At 36.5% G+C, this 23,371-nt stretch overlaps 1 pseudogene; it reads right to left on the bottom strand.

Moving 5' to 3' along the window:
* Nucleotides 1–1,359: 1,359 nt before the first annotated feature.
* LOC142454481 (DDB1- and CUL4-associated factor 13-like) lies at nucleotides 1,360–3,221 on the bottom strand (annotated as a pseudogene).
* Between the last annotated feature and the right edge of the window lie 20,150 nt (nucleotides 3,222–23,371).

Here is a 23,371-nt window from a genome sequence, read left to right as displayed (position 1 = left end):
GGCTTCCAAAATAAATCAGTTTCTGATGCAGGACACACACTTGCTAAAGGAGAGGGTCCGTGAAAAAGCAGACCTTCAGCAAAATGGATGGACATAGGGGCTGCCACAATGCACTCCGACACACGCATTCTGATGTGGTGCAGGGCTGGGTGGTGGCTGCATATTTGGGGAGGATAGACTAGAAACATAAAAGATATTTGTTGTTGTTGCTACGAACAGTCGACCCACTTCTGACTCATAGGAACCCTATGCATACAAGAAAGGAATACTTCTCAGTCCTGCACCATACACACAAACACACACACACACACACACACACAAACCCAAACAGAAACTCCAATAAGCGTCATCATGATAAATGGAGAAAATATTGAAGTCGTCATAGATTTAATTTTACATGGATCCATAATCAACGTTCATGAGAGTAGCAGTTACAGAATCAAACAATGTATTGCCTTGGACACGTCTGCCTCTGTAAAGCATTAACTGTGTCATCAAAAGCATGGAAGACCTGCAGCAAGATCGATTGACACAGTGTTTGCAGCAACCGATGAATGCACAAGGATGACTACGAGGAGAGCACAAGAGTGAGCAGGGTTTCCTTCTGTAGACTCTGTTGGACACCGGGCTGCTGAGTCAAGAATCAATTGGGTGGCACTTGTGTTAGTCTGAGGTCTTTAGAGAAGAAAACCATGTAACACGTCTGTGCGCAAGTACATTTGTTGTTGTTGGATACTATGGAGTTGGCTTTGAACCTTAGTGACCCTATGCACAACTGTGCCAGCATAATGAAACACTGCATGGTCCTGTGCCATCTCTTTTTTTTCTTATAACGAGAAAAGGAATATTTTATTATCTGGACTTATTAAAGTTACATAAATGCATAAATCATGATCCTCTTTAAAAGCTCAAAAAGACCAAAAATAAGTGAGCACAGAGAAACTCAATTGAAAAAAGTACTGAGTGAGAGAGTGTAAATGTTATGTGAAATCAAAGACTGAATCACTGCAGCCTATCGATGCTAACATGAGGGTAGCTAAGATGTTTGGTCTTGAATGTCAGTCTAAGGCACAGTGTCAGCCATAACAGGTCATAGAAAGTATAATCATAATTCCTAACAGCAAAAATAAGTTATTTTGTGAATATTGTATTCTCCAATGAAAGAAGAAAGCAAATCAAGGAAAATATGTTGGATAATCTTATCAATTAGACTACTTTTAGGGATGTTTTTCAAGGAAGCCAAAGTAAACACTGATAAAACTTACACAGCACAAGCTAAATGTTCCTTATTCAACTGGCGCCCTCTTACCACAACCGAACAAGATACTTAGATATCAAGACTAATATGAGTAACAATTACTATTTCACAATAGCCATGATGTGCTTCATTTTCTGACACAATTGGCAACTTGACCAATAAGAACACGTGGGATTATTAAGGTCACAGTTTGATTGGAGGGCAAGGAGATAAATGGCTCAGAAAGTTCTCCCTATCTCTCTTGTTCTCTGGTGATTGGACCAGTGTGCTGCTGCCTTAGAAAGTTCTCTGCCTCAACTTATGACATACAGTACCTGTGGGACACCCAACCCATAGATTGTGTTGCTAGAGCTTGAGGTTCCTTTGAGACCTGCTTCACCATGGTGCTGGTGTATACATTGCTTGAGCTTGGGACTATTGGATCCTACCATCTGGCTGACTGTTGGTGACCCACCCTGCTATTTGCTGCCTCTAGCCGGACTGCCTGCATTGTCCTACAGAAGACTCAGCTGTCTGCTTCCTTGATCTTGAACTGAGCAGCCCTCATGAATTGTGAGTTGAAGGACTTCCAGTATATTAACTATTTCATGGAAGTGAGTTGAAGTGAGCCCTCTACACCACTGTGTGGACTAATTAATTGTTATATTCCTTATTTCTTCAATATATATATCACCAGGACACTTATGATTTTATATACATGTATAAAATCATAAATGTACTGTTTTTTTTTCTCTAGAGAACCTGGTCTAACACACTATGTTTATATCTATTCACTTCTCTTTGTGGAGGCCCTTCTTTCATGACCTGCTGATCTAGCGTCTGACTGCAGATGGATTGGGGAGATGCTGGTGGGGTGCTGTCCATTTTTTCTGGGGGTGATGTTGAAGCTTCGCCTTCAATTTCTGATTCTAACCCTTGACTGCTTTTTCTTGTGGTGAAAGCACACTCAGTTTTTCAGAAGCATTAGCTTGCCACAAGTGAATGTTCACTTCACCAGACCTACACATAATAACCTTGTTGTCAGAAGGCCATTCACACAGTGGACATGCTGCATCCCCTTTGTGTGATACGCTGTCCTACTTCAACTTTTGTCCACAGGAAAGATTCAGATAGACTTGCCAAAGCTCATAAACACAAACTTCTTCCCAGTGAGAGAGCTATCCACATCAAGCACTGCACACACATGACCCATATGCACCATCACAGGAATGTCCATTGTCCACATATCAAAAATATCATCTTCATCGCTGCAGTAAAAACAAAAGCTTTTATAGAGTTCCAACAGATTGTATTTGTATGCATATCTAAGATAATCTTTTTCAGAGGAATAGATTGCCTCATATTATGTATTACTATATGTCTGTCAGAAGCACAACTTCCCAAAAGAAATATCTCAATTGTGCTCAATTTAACACTACTTACGCTTTCAAGTCCTCAGGTAATTTAACATATAAGGCTGGTTCTTTGCTCATCCCAAATATCCATTTGCTCTCCACATGTGGCCCAAAACGCTCCTTTCCATTGGTAGTCAATACCAGCATCTACTGTCTTTTCTTAATATTTTATAAAGTGGCTTTTCCTCTTCTCCATAGCCCTGGTCCATTCATTTTCCACTATTTCACAGTTTTGTCACCACCAACAGTAAAATAAGAAGACCCATAAAAGTGAGTGCATATGCCTCATATGAAACCTTCATATGTTTGTGTTTTAATGATACTTTTTCATTCAGTCAAAATCCAGAGTCTAAACGTGTTATCACATACCCAAGAAAGGACAATATCCAGTTCCTTTAAATGCTACCCCAAACAATTGACTCGGTGATAAAATTTAAATCTCTTATGTATTCTCAAGGGACCTCAAAAGGATGTAAGGCAGGCTCACAGGTTCTTGGCACTCTCTCTATGTCCAACTTAGCCTCACGGACTCAGTTGTCCAGATTTAGGCTCAGCATCTTCACCTTCATCATGGTGACTCCTTCTCTTTAATTTCCAAAAGCCTTTCCTCGCCAGTCCCTTGCCCTATGCCATCTCACAACTCTTCCTATGCCTGAGCCTATTAATGCAGGCATAGTGGCAACTCATCTCCTTGAGGGCCACTGATCTCTCCTGACAATATGTCTAAAGTATGCAAGAAGATTACTATTGCCGTCCCTGACTGTAAGGAGCACACTGCTCTTATTTTTTCCAAGTGAGATGACATTTGTCCTTTTAGCAGTCCATGGGATTTTCCATATTTTTTTACAGGATCACAATTCAGATTCATCAATTTTTCTATGGTCTTTCTTATTAAATGTCCGATGTTGACATGTATAAGATGCAAGGGGAATATCATGACTTGGCTCAGACACAACTTAGACCTCAAAATAACATGCTTGCTCTCCCATACTCTGTAAAGAGGTCCTATGAAGAGTTTTGCTACTTTTTTTGTTCTCTTGACTGCTGCTTCCATGCGTATGGATTGTGGATCCAAGCAAGACAAAATATTTGCCAACTTCACACTTTTCTCCATGTATCAAAATTTCACCTTGGTCCAGTTGTGAGGATTTTGTTCTGGTGTACATTGAGTTGCAATCCATACTAAAGGCAACAATCCTTGCTTTTCATCAACAAGTGCTTCAAGTCTTTAGCACCCCCAGCAAGCAAAGTTGTGTCATCTATATAGCACAGGTTGTCAGTAAGCTTTCCTCCAATCCTGAAGCCACATTCTTCTTCATGTAAGCCTGTTTCTCTGAGGATTTTCTCAGCGTATAGATTGAACAAGTATGGTGAGAGTGCACCTTCCCCAACTTAGAAGCATGCAACAATCCCTTGTTTCTTTCCCACAAGTGCCCCTTGATCCATGCACAAGTTCTGCTTGAGCATCATAGAGTTTCTGGAATCCTTATTCTTCCCAAGGTTATCCAAGGTTTTCCATGGCCCTCACAACTGAATACCATTGCATAGTCAATGAACCACATGTAAACATCTTTCTGGTACTCTCTGCTCTAGTCAAGACCAATCAACAGATGTAAATGATCCAAATACATCATCAGTGATGTCCTTTGGTGAAGCCCTATTCTGATGTAGCTGGAACTTCTGGCATTCCTTGTCAATGTAATGCTGTAACCGCTGTTGGATGATGTAAGTAAAAAGTTGCTTGCATGTGATATCAATGATATCCTTCTACAGTTTGAACCTTCTGTAGGGCCACCTTTCTTTGGAACGGGCACACATATGGATCTCTTCCAGTCAGTTAGCCAAGTAGCTCTCTTCTGAATTTACTGGTAATGTAGAATATCACGCGTCCATACTATTCTTCCTCGCAAAGTGCTTGAGGGGATGCATCACCTCCTTGCTTCTAAGAAGCAGGCTGGTTGTACATTTTTCACAACCACTATCTGTCATTTTGTAGTACTGTGGTGGCTTTTGTGCTCCTCTGATGAGATACTCAGTGCCTCTGGTATTTGAACTGCCAGCAGGGTTAGCCAAAGTGAATCGGTTTCAGCAAAGCTTCCAGCATACAGACTGCCCATGAAGATGAACTCAGGCCCCCATTTCGGAGGAAAATCCATGGAAATCTTATGCATTGTTCTAATCAGATTTAGATACTGAAAGCCTAAACAAAGGCAGCAAAACAATTTCAGGGAATCTGCTGGAAAGGGCAGGGGGTGGCCCTCAGGCCCTGGGGACTTGAAATATGACTGAAGTGCTGATTTCTAGGAGATGAGTCAACCATGGATTCATGGCTATTTTGAATCAGGAAATTATATAATTTACTAACACTGGAATAACATGACCAAGAAATATCATACCATTCATTGTCAAAAAGAACATTGCAGAATCAATCATGAAGTATGATCCTTTCTGTGACATAATTTAATCTATGAAAATTCAAGAAAATAATATCAATAAAATATTATTAAAATTTATGCAACAACCACAAAAGCTAGTAATGAAGAAATTGAAGAATTCTCCCAAAGTCTTCTATCAGAAATGGATGTAACATGCATTCACGATGCATTGATAATTCTCAGCAATTGAAATATAAAATTAGGAATTGAGGATGAACGAGTAGTTGGAAAACATGGACATGGTGATAGAAATGATGCTGGAGACTTCATGATAGGACTTTGCAACACCAAACACTCGCTCATAGCAAAGACCTGTTTTCTACAGTCCACACTAACTTCCCCAGGTGAAGTGCACAGAAGTTAAATTGACATTATCCATGGGAAACCACCATGGAGAAGCTCAATATCAGCTTCTAATACAAGACAGGGGCTTACAGTGGAAGAGATAATTAATTGCTCATCTATAAATTCAGGATGAAGCTGAAGAAAACTAAAGCAAGTGCACAGGAGCCAACATGCCACACTGAGCTTATTCCATCTGGATTCGGAGATTGGCTCAAGAACAAATTTGGTGCATCGAGCACCAGTGACAGAGACGTGATGAGCCGTGGGAGGACATCAAGACCATCATTCCTGAAGAAAGCCAAAGGTTAGAAAAGAGAGAGGAAAGAGAGGAAAGTTCGGAGTGAATGTCCACAGACTCTGATACCTACTCCTCAGGGCGGAGAAGCTGAAGGATGAAGTCCAGGGCGAGGAGAAAATGTCCAAGGCTGCAGAAGACAAAGCCGCACAGTTATCCTGAAATGTGTGAGAGCTGTGGGTCAGAAAGCTAAGAGGGAAGAACTTGGTCAGCATATCTGAAATGAAATGAACCCAAAATACATGCAAGCCTTGCATTGCAATTTTGAAAGTTTCTAGGGCAAAACTCCACGAATGGTGTCCTTGATGTCCCACAATTCATTTGGCTTTTTGTCATTAGCGTTCAAGGCATGAAATCTATTTTTACATTATTATATCTAAATTCAGATGGTATATGCTAAAGCTGAACTTTGGCTTTAGTGAATTTATTTCAATTTCTTTATGTTCAACTTGAACTTGCATATAAACAACTGATAGCCTATTCTATAATCAGTCTCTGGCTTTTTTCTGAGTGATCATATTAGGCTTCTTAATCTTATTTCCACTGTTATAAATATTTGCCTCACAGACTAAATTCTTAAGTAAACCTTAGTTGTAAAGTACATTGTTTTCTAGTTCTCACATTTACATTGTTTGGGTAAAGCTATATATCAACTAGTGCTTTATGAAGGAAAGAAAAGGTGACAATATTATTGGTTATCTTTATCTTATAATTCTTTTCTGAAGGTAGCTTTAGAAATAAAGCGCATTGGCAAATCTCATTTTGTGATAAATTTCCTTTAGTATATATAAGCAATATTAATCAATTTATTTAACCATACTGAAATTAAAAATTAAATACTATACTCAAAAAACTTCATATAGTAAGTAATTTTGCCAATTACATTTCTTACCATTTTTTCAATCTTGATCTGTAATTTATCTACATAGTGATATTACTACACACCCATACACATACCTCTAAATTACATGAGAGTTTCCAAAGTTCAAAATAGCTTAGACCTGACCTAAAAATATTATTATCTTACTAAATTTAAAACTCAAATAAATTAAACAGTCTTTTAATATAATTTACATTTGAGTATCATAAAACATTTACCTATATGAAAGCACAATTGAAGTCAAATTAAAAATGTTTATCATTACAAATTAGAATATGAATATGTATACTGACATCTACATTGTTATTTCAATAAAAACAAACAAAATATAGACAAGAACTACAAAAGGATAGTGATAATTTTATTTGATATTTTGTTCTCATATATAATATTAGTGAAGAATTGTATGTTGAACATTGAATTTTTACTTATATTTCTTATGAACAACAATACACATGAATTTTTATGTTATTTTAAATTTTCACCATGATCAATCTACATGATAAACAGACATCAATAATTAATTAGAATTCCACTGGAAAAATATATCCTTTCGCCAAATGAAAATGATAGAAAAAATAATCCAAAAATATAATTCTCCACACAGTAGTGTTTGGGTGACAAAGCAAAAGAGTGATGACTAAAACAGTATTTTGCACTGAATCAGCAACAAATTACACAGGTGTGATTATATTTGACATGCAATTAACTATTGGTGCATCTATTCATCAAGTGATGTACATATTACAAAATCACTGGCAGCTCTTAACATGTATGCATTCAAGTTTATTAAATGAAAATTCTAAGTACTCATTAATATATGAGATATATATTTTAGAGAATATTATACAACATAGTAAGCTTTTACAATAGTGATAAACATTCTACCAGTGAACATATTTTTATGTATAATAATGAAATTACAAAAGGCTGAAAATATTCCCCTGAGTGTGTTTATGTGATCTATCATCACGAAGGTCACAATGGACAAGGAAACACAGTGAGAAAGAGTAGGTATGGAAGGCAACAGACCAATCATGAACTTTATAGTTAAAGCAACATCAAGTGATCTTTAAAAGATCTGCTTTGTCAGAATTAGAATCAATATGTTTTTAATGTCTCCAGTTATCCAGTCTCATGTATTCTTACATTTATATCAATAAGTGTCTTTGCCACCCAAGAATATATTTGCAATTGATTGTTCGGAAAAAGGTTGAAGAATTACTTTTGTAAAGGAAATATTCATTTATAGAGTATATAAAATGCTTGATGATGTCTTTCAGAAAGATATTTTATATAACCTGAATAAGTTAGCTATTTATCAAGATGGCAACGATATACCATGTACTGTTATTTATTGAAATTCATATAGATGATGAAAATTTAAGTGTGATTCTAAAACATTTTCTTTTATTGTAGATGATTATTGCACAGTAATTCCATAGCTGTTAGTATTTCTTAAATTCAGAATTATTGAAGAAGGCTGAACTCATAGATGACCTTTGTTTTATTCTTGCAAAATGAATTGAATAAACATTTATTGAGTGCTTATGATGCTCTAGGCTGTGTTCTGCTTTTACATGGATTCTTTGTTTAAATTCTTCTTTGAATCTTCACAAATACATTAGGAACTAATAACTGAAACTGGATTTAGATTTAGATAACATGCTTAAAGACGGGTTTCTGAAAAGTGCAGTGCTATATAGTGCCTTCCTCGAGGACTTGCTCCACCGACTCCTGAGCTGGGAACGCAGAGGGCTACACCAGCCATAAAGTACAGCTGGTTGAGGAGATGTTTGGAGCATATCCTCACCCTCTATTTTGTTTCCATAGAATTTGTTCTTTCTTTATGTGATTAAAAGATAGATAAATAACTTTTTAACTCAAATAACAAAATATAACAATACAATCACTATGAGTGAGAAATACTAATCATTCTAGTATGTTTACTATTTGGCAGTCCCATGTTGTGTAGTATCTGCTTTTTGAACTCTCAGGCTGAAGATATTCAGAGTTCACTGTGGGTCCCAGCGCAGATCTTCATCTCATTTCTCATCTCACTTCAGAGCCTCTGGGTCAGCTGCACAGAAGGAAGGAGATCATACACCATCAGAGGGGGTAACGGAAAAAAAAAACAAGCTTTTTTTTTCAAACCTATGTGTTTAATTTTTTTGGTTATTTTTACAAAACAACCTATCACCTTCAAAGTACTCTCCATTGCACCTAAAACAATTGTCAAATCTGTGATTCCATTCTTAGAAACATTTTTTAAACTCATCTGTTTGGATGGCTGACAGCATCTCCCTCTTTTTTGTGTGTGCCCCTCTTCTATGGCAGCAAATTGCTGTTCTTTCATGTCCCTCTTTATTCATGGAAACAAACAATAATGTCAAGGAAACAGGTCAGATAAATAAGGTATGTGGGACTAGAGAGGCATGCTGGTTTCTTTGCCAAAAACTGACACACTGAGATGGCTGCAGGAGTAGGTGTATTGTTGTGGCAGCAAACCCAGTCCTTCCTCTGCCACAAATCAGGCTTTTGTTGTTGTTGTTACACCATGTTACACAATCTTTTCATAATCTCTAAATAGAAAGTTTGATTAACCATTTGACCTGGTGGAACACACTCCAAGCACACTATAAGTCACCATTTTCATCTGTTTGGGAAGTTGACAGACATCCAGAATGAGGTTTGTCATCAATTGATATTTCACCCCTTTTGAAATGAGAAAATCACTTGTACACTTTAGTTTTTCTCGCAGCGTCGTCTTTGTAAGCCGTGTTCAACATCATAACAGTTTCTGTGGCATTTTCCCTGAGTAGGAAACAACATTTCACAGCCACACATTGTTCTCTTAAATTGGCCATAAAAAAAATGAGGTTCAAAGAAAACTGCTTTTATGAAAAAATTCACTGTGACCAGAGAACTTTCTTAGGTGATGTCACTGGGTGCACTAACTCGGAGTGAGGTGCTTGATGCTTGCCCAGGGAGAAAAATGCATCCTATCAAAGCTCCACTCTGCCCAGCACAATTCTGAGGTTTTTCAGTGCAATCTCCTCATACAGCTGTTTCTGGTAATGCTTGAATAAAATTTGAATAACCTGTTTGCCTCATAATAAATGTATGGAAATATATGGTATGACATGGCTATCTGATGACTAGAAATACATCAACAGTCATATTTTTGTTAGTTTCCTATTATTATTATTTGATATCATTTTCACCATTCTGTCCATTTGATGGACTAAGTAGATTGTGTGTTACTGTGATGCTAGAACCTATACAGCAGACATGTCAACTGTCACCAGGTTCAGACATGGTGGACAGAATTCAGTATAGCTTACAGGCTAAGAACATACAAGAACACCAATGAGGCAATGTACTTCTGCAGAATTATCCACTCTAGCCTTATGAATAACAGAACACTGCCTAATACAATGGCAAAAGATAAGCCTATCAGTTGAAAGATGGGACAAAATAGCTAAAAGGTGTAATTACTAATAGGAACTTTGATTTATGAAATTTGAATCTAGCATTATTGAAAGTTGTCAGATATTAAATGGAATATATAAAAATCAACATTCTTGGCATTAGTGATCTTAACTAGACTGATATTGGCCATTTTGAATAAGAAAATCATGTGGTTTACTATGCTGTAAATGAAATAATCAAGAGAAATAGCATTGCATACATATTTAAAAAGACATTTCAAGATCTATAGTTCAATAACGTGCTGTCTATGATAGGAGTGACTCCAGGGAAATCCAATCAATACAACTACCATTCTGTTTAATGGACCAACCACCAAAGCTAGTGATGAAGGAATTGAGGAATTCTATGAATGGCTTCAGTTGGAAATTTATAAACGTGTAATCAAAATGCATTGATAATTACTGACCGTTGGAATAAAAAAAATGAGAGCAAGGAAGTAGGAACAATGGTTGGAAAATAGCTGTGTTAGACTAGGTTGTCTAGAGAAACACACCCATCTATGTATAAGACCCTCATATAAGTATGAGAAAGAGCTTTTCATCATTAAGTAATTGAATATCAGGAAGGCATTCCTGCTCATACTAACTGAAGTCATTGAGTCCATTACTAGTCCCCAAATCCTTCTTCACACTCACATAGCTGCATGGAGGTGATGCAGAATGGTGGGCTCAGAAGAGGAAGTGTACAGCTGGTGGACACGGTGAGGTACATCCAAAGTGAATGCAAACATTGCAGGGTGCTTGCAGTCTCAGGATTGGTATAAGAGTCCGAGCAAACAAATGTCAAAGTTAAAGAAAAAAAGCTTCCCAGTTTCCCTTTTTATAAAAAAGCTACACCCTCAAGGAGGCATCATCAGACTGTGACCTGATTGGCAGGTTGGTCTCCACCCTTACACTTTTATACAAATGCAACTTTACATAAAATCATCTGACCACCATAATAGTCTTGGTGATAGAAACAAAGTTGGAGATTACATGATAGAATTTTGCAAAAACAATGACTTGTTCATAGCAATGACCTTTTTTTTTTCAACAACACAAAAGTCAACTGTGCACATGGATTTTGTCACACTGAACACACAGAAATCAAATTGAATGCATCTGTGGGCAGAGGGAGTGGAGAAGCTCAGTATCAGTAGCTAAAATGAGGTCAGGAGCTGACTGTCAGACAGACCATAAATTGTTCATATATAAGTTCAGGTTGAAGCTGAAGAAAATCAAACAAGTCCGCGAGATCCAAAATAAGACCTTGAATTTATCCCGCTTAAACTTCAAGAACATCTGATGCATTAAATACTAATGACAAAAAACCTTACAAGCTGTGGGATGACATCAAGAATATCATTCATGAAGAACACAAAGACAATTAAAAGACAGGAAAGAAGGAAAAGATAAAAGTGGATGTCAAAAGACACTCTGAAACTGGGTCAACATGTGGAGTTCTTAAGAGACATGGAGTAAATGATGAAGGTAAGGAGCTGAACAGAACGTTTCAAAGGGCAGTTCCAGAAGACAGAGGAAAATTTAATAATGACATGTGCAGAGACCTAGAATAAAAAAAAAGTAGAAGAAAGAACTTATTCAACGTATCTTTGACTGAAATAAGTGAAAACTACTAATCTTGAGTTTCAGTATTAAAAGCTTCTATGGGAAAAATATGGAATAATGCAGTAACCATCAGAGGAGATGGAAAAATACACAAAATCACTGTTCCAAAAAGAACTATATTGTATTCAACCTTTTTAGCAGGTAGCATATTAGCAGGAACCAAATTACTTAGAGTCTGAAGGAAGAACTTCAAACTACACTGAAAGCATTAGCCAAAATCACGATGCCGAGAATTGATGGCATACGAATTGAAATGTTTCAAAAGCTGACAAATAATTGAAAGCACTTTTTAACCTATGCTAGGATATTTGGAAGAGAGATTCTTGGCCAACTGATTGGAAGACATCCATATTTGCATCCATTTCAAAGACAGGTTGTTCCTCAGAAGGCTCAAATTATTAACAAAATCATGAATACCATATGCAAGTAAAATTTTGCTAAAGATCATCCAACAATGTTTGCATGAATATATCGACAGGGAGCTTCATGGACCAAGGGATAACACTTGCTGATATCAGATAGATCTTGGCTGAAAGTAGTGAATACCAACCAGAAAGGTGTTTGCTTGCATTTTAGTAAGTATGCCAAGTCATTCTACTGTGTGAACCATAATAAACTATGATCAGGCTTGAGATGAATGAGAATCACAGAACACTACATTGTGTCCTACAGAATCTGTACATGCGTCAAGAGTCAGTGTGTGAACAGAACAAGTGCATAGATCCTGCTTGGTTTGAAATCAGGATGAGGTTGCCACCGGGTTGCATCCTCTCACTCTATTTCTTCAATATGCGTACTGAGCATATAATCAGAGAAGCTGCTTTATTTGAAGAAGAATGTGGCATTAGGATTGGAGTAAGGCTTATGAACAACCTGAGTTATTCAGGTGACACAACCTTGTTGGTGCAAGTTAGGAGGACTTGACACATATCCTGATGAAGATCAAGGATTGCAGCCCCAGGTTAGAACTCAATTTAATGAACACCAAAATTCTCACAATGAAACCAGTAGGTAACATCAGGCGAAAAAAATGAAGTTGTCAAGGATTTGGGGTCACTTGGATCCACAGTCAGTGCTCATGGAAGCAGCTGTCAAGAGATTACATGATACCTTGCATTGGGTAAATCTGCTACACAGGACCTCTTTAAAGGGTTAAAAAGCACGGATGTTACTTTGAATTCTAAGGTGTGCCTGACCCAAGTCATGGTGTTTTCAATAGCTCATATGCATATGAAAGCAGGAACTTGAATTAGAAAAGACACAGAAGAATAGATTCATTTGAATTATGGTACTGGCCAAGAATATTGAATGTAGCATGGACAGTAAATTGAAGGACAAACAAATATGTCTTGACAGAAGTACAGCTAGTCACTCCTTAGAGGCATGGATAGCAAGACTCGGTCTTATATTTTGCACACCGCATCAGGAGAGACCAGTCCCTTGAGAAGGGCCTCTTGTTTGATAAACGCGAGAGGCAGTGAAAAAGAGGGACACCTTCAACAAGATAGATTGACAGAGTGGCTGCATCGATGGGATCAAATATTTGTGAGGATGGCACAGGGCAGTGTTTCCTTTTGTTGTCCATAGGGTTGATATGATTCAGACCTCACTGGAAAGCACCTAACTACAACATAAACAGCCAGAAGAATGAACATATTTATATTTGAAAAAATAGAATTAGAATACTTTTTAGAAGTTAAGGTCTTGAGACTTCATTTTATGTATCTTGAACATGTTATTATATGGGACCAGCTTCAGATGCTGGGGACAACAGTGGGCGCACATATTATAGCTATTTTGAGGGTTACTCCAGACAAACTAGTGTTTGTTCTAGCATATATAGAACAATACTATGATTCTGAACCAATTTATTAATACCTACCATGTATACTCGAGTATGAGCCGACCCAAATATCAGCCGAGACACCTAATGTTACCACAAAAACTGCATTAAAATGTACTGATAAAACTTGGCTTATTCACCGGTCTATACAGTATTAACAAGGAAAAATATATGTCTAATAATTCTTTTGTTATTGTGTACACATGTTAAACATATCTATTATATTGTATAATGAAATGTGTGAAGATCTAGCCTTAAAAAACCAAAAGGAAAGAACACACTCAGCATAACTTAAGCTGAAAGAACACAACAAAACTTCTTCAAACCTCCAAATGCAATTTTAAGGGGTTCTATGAGCAAAATATTGATGTATGCAAAATAGTTTTTTTAACATTTTATTAGGGGCTCACACAACTCTTATCACAATCCATACATATACATACATCAATTGTATAAAGCACATCTGTACATATAGTTTTAAAATGGAATAATTCACAGGTGGTTGTACGAAAAAGCACTAAAGGACAGTCCACCATCTCAGGAGGTAGCATGTGGGCAACAACCAATGGTGCTGAAGAAAGGGATTCAAGCTGCGCTGAAATAATTAGCTAAAATCAAAGTGCCAGAAATGGATGGAATACCAGTTCAAATATTTCAACAAGTAAATGAAACACTGGAAGTACACATTTGTCTATGCCAAGAAATTTAAAAGACCGTTACCTGGCCAATTGACTGAAACACATCCGTATATGTGCCCATTCCAAAGAAAGGCACCCCAACAGAATGCTCCAACTGTAGCAATATTATTGACATCACTAGCAAGTACAATTTTGCTAAAGCTCATACATTAAGGATTTATGAACTGCCAGAAGTTCAGACAGGAATCAGAAGAGGATGTGGGTCAAGTCACATCAATGCTGATGTCAGATGGATTTTGACTGAAAGCTGAAAGTACCAGAAAGATGTTTACTTGTGTTTTACTGACAATCCCAAGGAACTTAACTGTTTGGATGGATAACTTCCCAAGCGATGCTTAACCTTGAGAAGACTCAGAATTCCAGGACATTTCATTGTGCTCATGCAGAACTTGTATGTGGATCAAGGGACAGTTATGGGAAAGAACAAGGATTAAAATGGATTAAAATCAAGAAAGATGGCTATAAATTGTATCTTCTCACCATACTTATTGAATCTGTATGCTGAGCAAATCATGAGACAAACTGGATTATATGAAAGAAATGTGGCATCGGAAATGGAGGAAGGCTTATTAACCATCTGGCTTACATAGATGACGCAGCCGGCTTGCTGAAAGTGAGGAGGACTTGACGCACTTGCTGGTGAGGATAAAAGATTATAGCCTTTTGATTAGATTACAACTCAATATTAAAGAGACCCAAATATTTCACTGAACCAATTGATAACATCATGATAAATTAAGAAAAAGTTGAAGTTGTTAAGGATTTTGTTTTTCTTGGATCTACAATCACTGCTAAAGGGAAGCAGCTGTCAAGACATCACAAGAGGAGTTGTATTCAGTAAATCAACTGTAGAAGGCCTCTCAAAGAGTATTGAAAAGCAAGGATGTTCATTTGAAGGCTCAGATGTGCCTGATGTTAGCCATGTGCTAACAGCGGTCTCATGTGCTTGTGAAAACTGGACATTGAATAAAGACTCTCACAATTTAAACTTTCATACTATTCCCTCCTTGGGTTTTGGATTATATAATTTATACTATTTGGATCACAGATGCTGTTTCCATGTGGACTTAGTTGACATCTCATTTAGATGGCTGCTTATTTGGACATAAGCCATTAAGACCTCAGGTGCTATTCTGTCAGATAGCCGGGCACCATCTAATTTCTTCATCACCTTTTGCTTTAGCACCCATACCTTATGAATTTCCTTCATGAGGGAGACTATCATGCAGGGCCCTGTCTGTGCAACTTTTCTTAATGTGCCAGTCAAATTGTTAACAAATAAACAAGTGCATCAGGACTTTAAAATACTCTGTAGAATTATATGAGTTAATATTTCTATATAAAGCATTAAGAGACATTAATTGAAACACACAAGAATCACAGAATAATTAAGGTTATGCCAAACTATTTGCTCATTACCTCAATATTATTTTCAAAGCTGATTATTTTTTTATCAATCACTCTCTAAAAAGATTTCATTGAAAGACTGAAAATCCCTGAATGAATCCCTTCACATTTATTTTCCTGCTTTGACTCTGATTCATGGTACACGGCAGGTTAATGATACATGCCAAATATCTTGTTTTCAGCTCTTTAAAGAATCCTCTCATTTTTTCTAGGTTAGATGCTTAATCTTTTTCTATATTTACTGTGCTGAACCAATGTCTTTACAGCAGTCATATCTGTAATTCAGCTAGTGGCCTTTGATCTTGCATTCCTTACAGATCGCTAGTCAATGAGGCAATGAAAAGCTAAAGTTTAATTTAAGTAGAATTAATACAATACAAATGGCAACAATTACCAGAGGAAAATATAATGTAAAATATAGAAACTTACAATAATATCTCAAAAGTATAATAATATATAATTTACCAAGTTTGTAGATAGTTTAAATTTTAATTAACATCACCTTAAGGTGGCATTAGGTTTCTTCTTCCCACTTTTCAAGATATGCCTCCCTCCAGTTATTTTTCAAACACCTTCAGCCCCACAAATATTCAATCTTTTAGCAATTGGCTACACTGGATCATAGAAGTCACTAGTACAACATTTCAGATTTACACTCACAAGCCAACAGATGATTGAGACCTAACAGCTTCCATTATGTTACAGTTGGAAGAACATGCCAGTTGTCACGTCGTATCTGCAGATCTAAACTTTATCTTCCTCTGCAGGATATGTCACATACTATACAAAGAATGGTGCTAACTGAATCAGTAGAAGAAATTAGAGAATTAATAAATGTTAGTTATCAAAACTTTCCCATGAACTTGTTTGATTTTTTTAGAATATCTTTATTTTTAATGGAAACTGGAATTCTTCTTTTCCAAGTATTACTTCAAAATTTATTAGATAAGTTTTATAATTATTTTTTAATATGTAATTGTTTCTCTGTTTGGTACTTCTGATATTTTCTTTCTTTTTCATACTATTTTCATTATTATTGATTATATTTTCCCTTTTTGGTTTTATCCTTGAATTATTTCTTGGAACAATTTAAATAAATTAAATAAAAATAAATTATAATAAAAATAAATTAAATAAAAAACCATTAGTCATATAGAAATATTCCTGGAGTTCTATTACCTCAAGGTTTTCCAGAGAGATCAGCTTATATTTCAAGCATATTTAATTGGTAGCTGCCTAACACAAAAGAAAAACAGCACTTGCCCTGTAGGTCCCTGAAATGGTTATTTTTCTGCTGGTAATTCCATAAATTAAACTAAGTCCTTTGTTGCTCTTTCTGGAATCTCTTTTTGCTCTGCCAAGGGACACTAACAACCTGTTGTGCCTGAATGATGGGAACGCATATCAGTCTACTGACCTTCCTACTGTTGGCCGTCATCATCTCCTAAGGTAGGTCTTGCATGTGAATGGTGGTGCTGGAGAAGAACATTGAAAGTGCCAGGAACTGCTAAAAGGAAAAAAAAAATCTTTATTGGAAAAACTAAGGCCAGGATGGCAAGACTTTGTCTTACATTCTTTGGACCTACTGTCAGGGGAGACAGGTCCCTGGAGAAGGGCACCATGTGGATAGGAAGAGAAAATGAGGAAGGCCCTCAGTGAGAGGGAGTGACGCGGTGGCTACCTCAATGGACTCAGGCATAAGAATAATCATGAGGATGACATAGGACAGTTCAGTGTTTTGTTGTGTTGTGCACAGGGTCGCTCAGGTCAGAGCCAACTCAATGAGCCCTAACAACAACAATGTAAGTTTCTGATACCATGGCCTCTCCTATGAATGGCAATAATTCGTGCCCACCATGCAGTAAATCTAAACTCTTTCAACCATTGCAAAATGTGACTGCAGGATATTTTATTTTCCAGCTGTCATCTCTTTCCCGATGTGTACTTACACGAAGCTTACAGTGACTTCTGCATGTGTGTATTGAACTTGGTTGCCATGCCATTTAGCATCTTGAAACATACATGTCCATCAAAATAAGAAGAGATTTAAAGAAACTTGCTATGTGTTTGAAGAAAGGAAAATTGGAAAGAACTATATTTCTACTAAAAGTGATCCTTTGTGCAACAGGAAAGAGATATTTCTGAGAGTTCATTAACCTCATGCTTTTCCAGAGGGAATTTTTAGTTTATAGCGTATTTAGTTTGTAACTACCTAACGTAAAGTCCGGCACCTAGCCATCCTTACAATAATTACTCTGTATTAGTCCATTGGTGAGCGCCTGTGTCAATCCATTTTGTTGAAGCTCTTTCTCTTTTTCATGGCTTTGTTATTTGTCTAAGAATGTCCTTTTTGAGGGAAGGAACCCTCCTGATAAAATGTCCAAAGTGAGCAAACTGAAGTCTTGCTCTCCTTGCTGCGGAGGAACATTCTGCTGTACTTCTTCCAAGACAGATTTGTTAAGTCTTCTGCTTGTCCATAGTATATTCAATATTCTTCCCCAACACCGTAATTTAAGTGCATCAGTTCTTCTACCTTCTTTACTAAGTTTCCTGCTTTTGTAGGCCTATGAGGATATTGGATCTACCATGTTTCTATATGTAAGACCATAATACCTTGGTAAGATACTAGATATATATATATAATCTCACTTATATATATTTTTTAAATTAGTGTCCAACAAGTTATTAGATAGAGAATATAAACAGATATGAAAATTAATATGAAATCTTGTACTTATAACCCCAAAAAGAGAAAATAAATGTTAAAAATTTGATTATGATAATTTTGCATAATACTGATTATGAAAATTTAGCATAACACTTAAACTTTATAGTGATTCATTGTACACTCACATATGCTGCATGCATGCATACCTAAGTTGATTGTTAGTTATTTTTAGAGGAGAGGTGACTAACATTCTATTATTGTGGGCCACTTGAAAAATGATAATTATATATTATTTTTATTACAAAACTGGATTATAATTTGAAGAATCACTGACCATGTCATCTCAGGAATATGAAGAAGTAAAACAAAGTATAGCGCTTTGCAGGGAAGATGTCAGCACAACCTCTGTGTCTTCACCGTTCTATGCCTCATATCAGGGGGCAAAGCACATTCAGAAAGGATGAAACATGCCTTTAAAGTTTCTATCTCAAATGCATGAGGAAGAAAATCATTTCTCTACCATAAAATTTTTGCTTAGTTATTCACAGTATAGTACCTTCAAAGACCATCCTGGAAAAAATAGTGAATAATTTATGTCAAAAGTAAAACCGAGGGTGTAATTCTATATATATACAGGGAGAGTGAAACAGAGCACATAGAACCCAGACAACAGATCAAAGTGTTGAGAAAAAGAACCATAATAAACTGAAGTTTACATGCACATGATAGCTAGGTCATAAAATACCCAAAAGATGATTCTATGTATAAGCATATGCTAGCTTCAAAGTTTTGAAATACACACACACATGCATGGATAATAGTCCTTTTATGACATAGTGGCCCGATGATGAATAAGAGCTACCTTACTTCTCAAATATTTAATTTTTACTGTTTTCATGCTTACCACATTATGCTTCTGAAAAATAAAAGAGAAGCAACAGTTTCTTTCTTAAAATGACAAAACACTATTTTTTTAAAATTCCTAATGCAGTGTTTTCTAGCGACGCTACAGTTCGTTTCTTGCCTACTTTCTACCGTAAGTCTTTACTTATTTTTATGTTTTTTCCTTTTTTCCCCCACAATGTTTTTATACAGAAAATAAATCAATATAAAGATCTACTTTCATCAGGCTAAGCGTCGATGGGAGCTGCTCTGCAGGTAAGAACCCTGGCTCTTCAAGGCAAAATATCAGGTTGATTTCTCTATGATAATTTTCACAAATAAAATGTGGAAACATACAATCAAATAAAGTTGTTACTGTATTAATAATATATGTCAACATAAAAGCATTATAGCATATCCAGGGAAGGATTACAGTGTTTAAATTAGAAAGTTATTTCATTTGTACTTCTACAATTAAAAATCATATGGCATAAAAACTCAAAAGTTATGTGACTGCTTTGAATCTCTGTATTCTTACATACTAAAGCAATATAAGAATTTCTCTTAACTACCTTCAAAGTCAGGTTTTAAGATCAAATTAGATTTTGTATATAGGGTTATACTAAATTAGTACCATACCTAGTTTATTGAGATTTCCGCAACTGCTATTAATCACTACCACACCATTATAAGAAATGACATTGCTCATACTATTTCTACTGCTATTAATGGTACTAATAAATGAAGGCATATTTTCATGCATCCCTGTGTATGCCCTAATCTCTGTTGGCTGTAATTGTTAAATTTGATTGAATTGGTTCTGACTAATATGACCCTAAGCACAACAGAAAGAAACACTGCCCAATCTTACACCATCTGCATATGTATTGGAATATTTCAGCTACAGTCACAGGTACTGGGTCAATCCATTTGACTGTAGGTCTTTCCCTTACCAGGCATGTTGGCCATTTCCAAAGACTGGTATTTCCTGATAATGTGTCCGAATCATGTGAGTGGAGACTTCATTGTACCTGCCTAAAGGAAGTGCTCTGACTGCACTTCTTCCAAAATTATTTTCGTGTTCTTCTGGTAGTCCCTGTTCACTAAAATATTCTTCATCAAGACTGCAATTCAAATCATCAGTTCTTTTCAGTGGCCCTTATTTATTGTGGGCTTATCACATGCATATGAGGCAATTAAGAATACCACGACTGGGGTTCGGTGACTTTATTCTTCAAAGAGACCTCTGTGTTCTACAACATCCTATGAAACATTGTGCAGCAAATTTGGCCACTGCAATAGATTTTAAAAAAATCATTTTATTAGGGGCTCATACAACTCTTATCACAATCCATACATACATCAATTGTGTAAAGTACATTTGTAAATTCATTGCCCTCATCATCCTCAAAACATTTGCTCTCCACCCAAGCCTTTGGCATCAGGTCTTCATTTTTTCCCCTTCCTCCCTAACCCCCCCATGAATCCGTGATAATTTATACATTATTATTTTGTCATATTTTGCTCTGTCCCATGTCTCCCTTCACCCACTTTTCTGTTGTCTGTCCCTCAGGGAGGAGGTCACATGTAGATCCTTGAAATTGGTTCCCCTTTTCCAACCCATCCTCCTTATGCTCTCCCAGTATCACCATTCACTCCACTGGTCCTAAGGGGATCATCCACCCTGGATTCCCTGTGCTTCCAGTTCCCATCTGTACCGGTGTATACCTGCTGGTCTAGCCAGACTTGCAAGATAGGATTCAGATCATGACACTGCAATAGATTTCATTTATTTTTTTCCTTTAAATAACTTCTATATTCTTGGACATAATGAATTTTCAACTTACCAACCTTAACCCTCAAAATAACGTGCACATAGTTCTCTGATATGAAGTTAATAGAGCCTTAAAAGTCCCAGGCACGCAGGCAGACATTCTGCACATGATGAGAATTGCCCTCGCACTCAGAGCTAAACATGGCTATTGAATAGATTCCTTGTGTTTTATATACACATATGTATATTTTTATTAATTAGGAGTTAATACATATATAATTCCATAGTTCAATCATGTCAAGCAATATTGCACAAGTGCTATGCAATCAGTTTCCAAACATTCTGTTTTCTTCCAGGACTCCTTGACATCATCTCCTCTTTTCTGCCCCCACCCCAACATCACCACCACCCTTGTACCCCATGTTGGACCTGATCTGATTTTCAACATTTTCTGTATGTATTGTTTTGAGTTTTCTTAGTTCATATTAGAGTGTATCTCAGAGGTGTTTTGTCATCAAAGGTCACCATATTGAAGTTGTGTTATATGTTTTTCAGCCTATGAAATCCAAGATTAATGGAGCTTTAGAGACAGCGAGTAGAATATGGTACAGTGATTTTATTTTGTGATTGCTGCTTCTGCAAACATTAATTATGAATCAAAGAAAATAATCAAAATGCTTGATAGCTTACATGTTTTCTCCATTTAGGACCTTGTTCTCTATTTGTCCAATTATGAAGACTTTTGTAGTTTTCTATTGATTTTTAATTCATAGTAATCCAAAATTGTGGTCTTGATTTGCATAAGCAAGGGCTTCAATCTCGTGTAGCTTTGAGCAAGCCAGCCAGTGTCATGGGCATCTAGCAGATTATTAATAAGCCTCCCTGGAAGCCTATCACTGTGCTCCTCGGCACATATTTCTGTTTCTTAGAGTATTTGTTCTGCACGCAGAGTGACTAGGTCTGATGAGCGGACACAGCCCTGAAGCAGCACAACATGCCTAATGTTAAATCATGCCGTAGTTCATTCTTTCATTTGACAAACTTCATCTTGGTTCTTGTACAAGTTGCAAGTAAACATAATGAAAAGTGCTCTGGAATTACAATACTTTGAGATACTATCCATAGTTTGTTATGCACCTAACATGTCAATATCTTTATGTAGTCAGGAAACATAAATAGCCAACCATTTTTCTGGTGTTCATTGATTTAAACCAAGAACAGTGTAGTGTCTGCAATGTTATTATATCATGACATGTCCTTTTCTGAATAAAGTTTGAGTTCTTGGAAATGCTCTATTGGTGGATTGTGTTAACCAATTTTGAATTATCTTCAGCAAGAATTTACTAGCATGTGGCAGTAATGACATTGTTTGATGGTGTGTGCACTGTTGGGTCAATGTCTTTGGAAAGAGCACTAGCATGGATCTCTTCAATTAGATTGGATAGAGAGTTGTCTTTCAATTTCCTGAAATATATGAATGAGTGTTTCCATTGCTTTATAAGTTTGTTGAAAGATGTCTGAGAGCCCTGTCCTTCCTTGGTCTTCCTGCTTCAACCCCATCGTTGCTTGATCATTTGCTACCTCTTTTCATGGTTACATGTTGACTTTTGGGACAGTGACTGTGTGCATTCCTTCCCTCTTCTTTTGAGCCTTCCTCTATCTTTGCATCTTTTATCCATGGGATCCTTCAATATTTCTACACTAGGCTTGGATATCTCTCCCATTCATTTGTCTTGATTTATACTACATGTGCTATATTTTGGTTTTCTACCTCCAAGTGTTTGCTCATTTCATATATACTTTATTTCTTCAAGCTGCCTTTTGACATTTTCTGTTCAACTCTTTTATCTCACTATTTTCTCCATTTGATTTAACTACTCTACATTTCGGAGCAGGTTAAAGAGTCTGTTCTGACATCCACTTTAATCTTTTCTTTCTTTTTAATGACCTTTTGCTTTCTTCTTACATGATGGTCTTGATGTCATGTTATAATTCATCTGGGATACTGTCATTAGTGTTTAATTCATCAGATCTGTTTTAGAGATACTATCTAAACATAGTCAAAGTTGCATTTTGTCTTTCATGGAATGTATTTTCATTTTATTCTGCTTCAGTCTGAACTTGCAAAGGAACAATTGATGGTCTATCCCACAATCAGCTAGTGGCCTTGTTTTGACGGTTGATATTGAACTTCTCCACCATTCCTTCCTACTGATATACTCATTTTGATTCCTGTGTATTCCATCTAATGGAGTCCACTTGAATAATAGTTAGGTATGTTGTTGAAAAATATATTTCCAATGAAATTATTTTTTCTTGCAAAATACATTGTTTTTCTTGCAAAATTCTATTGTGTCATCTCCAATTTAATTTCTGTTCCCAGGTAATTTCCA

The sequence above is a fragment of the Tenrec ecaudatus genome, chromosome 8, assembly GCF_050624435.1.
Source record: "Tenrec ecaudatus isolate mTenEca1 chromosome 8, mTenEca1.hap1, whole genome shotgun sequence".
Lineage (NCBI taxonomy): Eukaryota > Metazoa > Chordata > Mammalia > Afrosoricida > Tenrecidae > Tenrec > Tenrec ecaudatus.
This window is presented reverse-complemented; position numbering and strand designations above follow the sequence as displayed.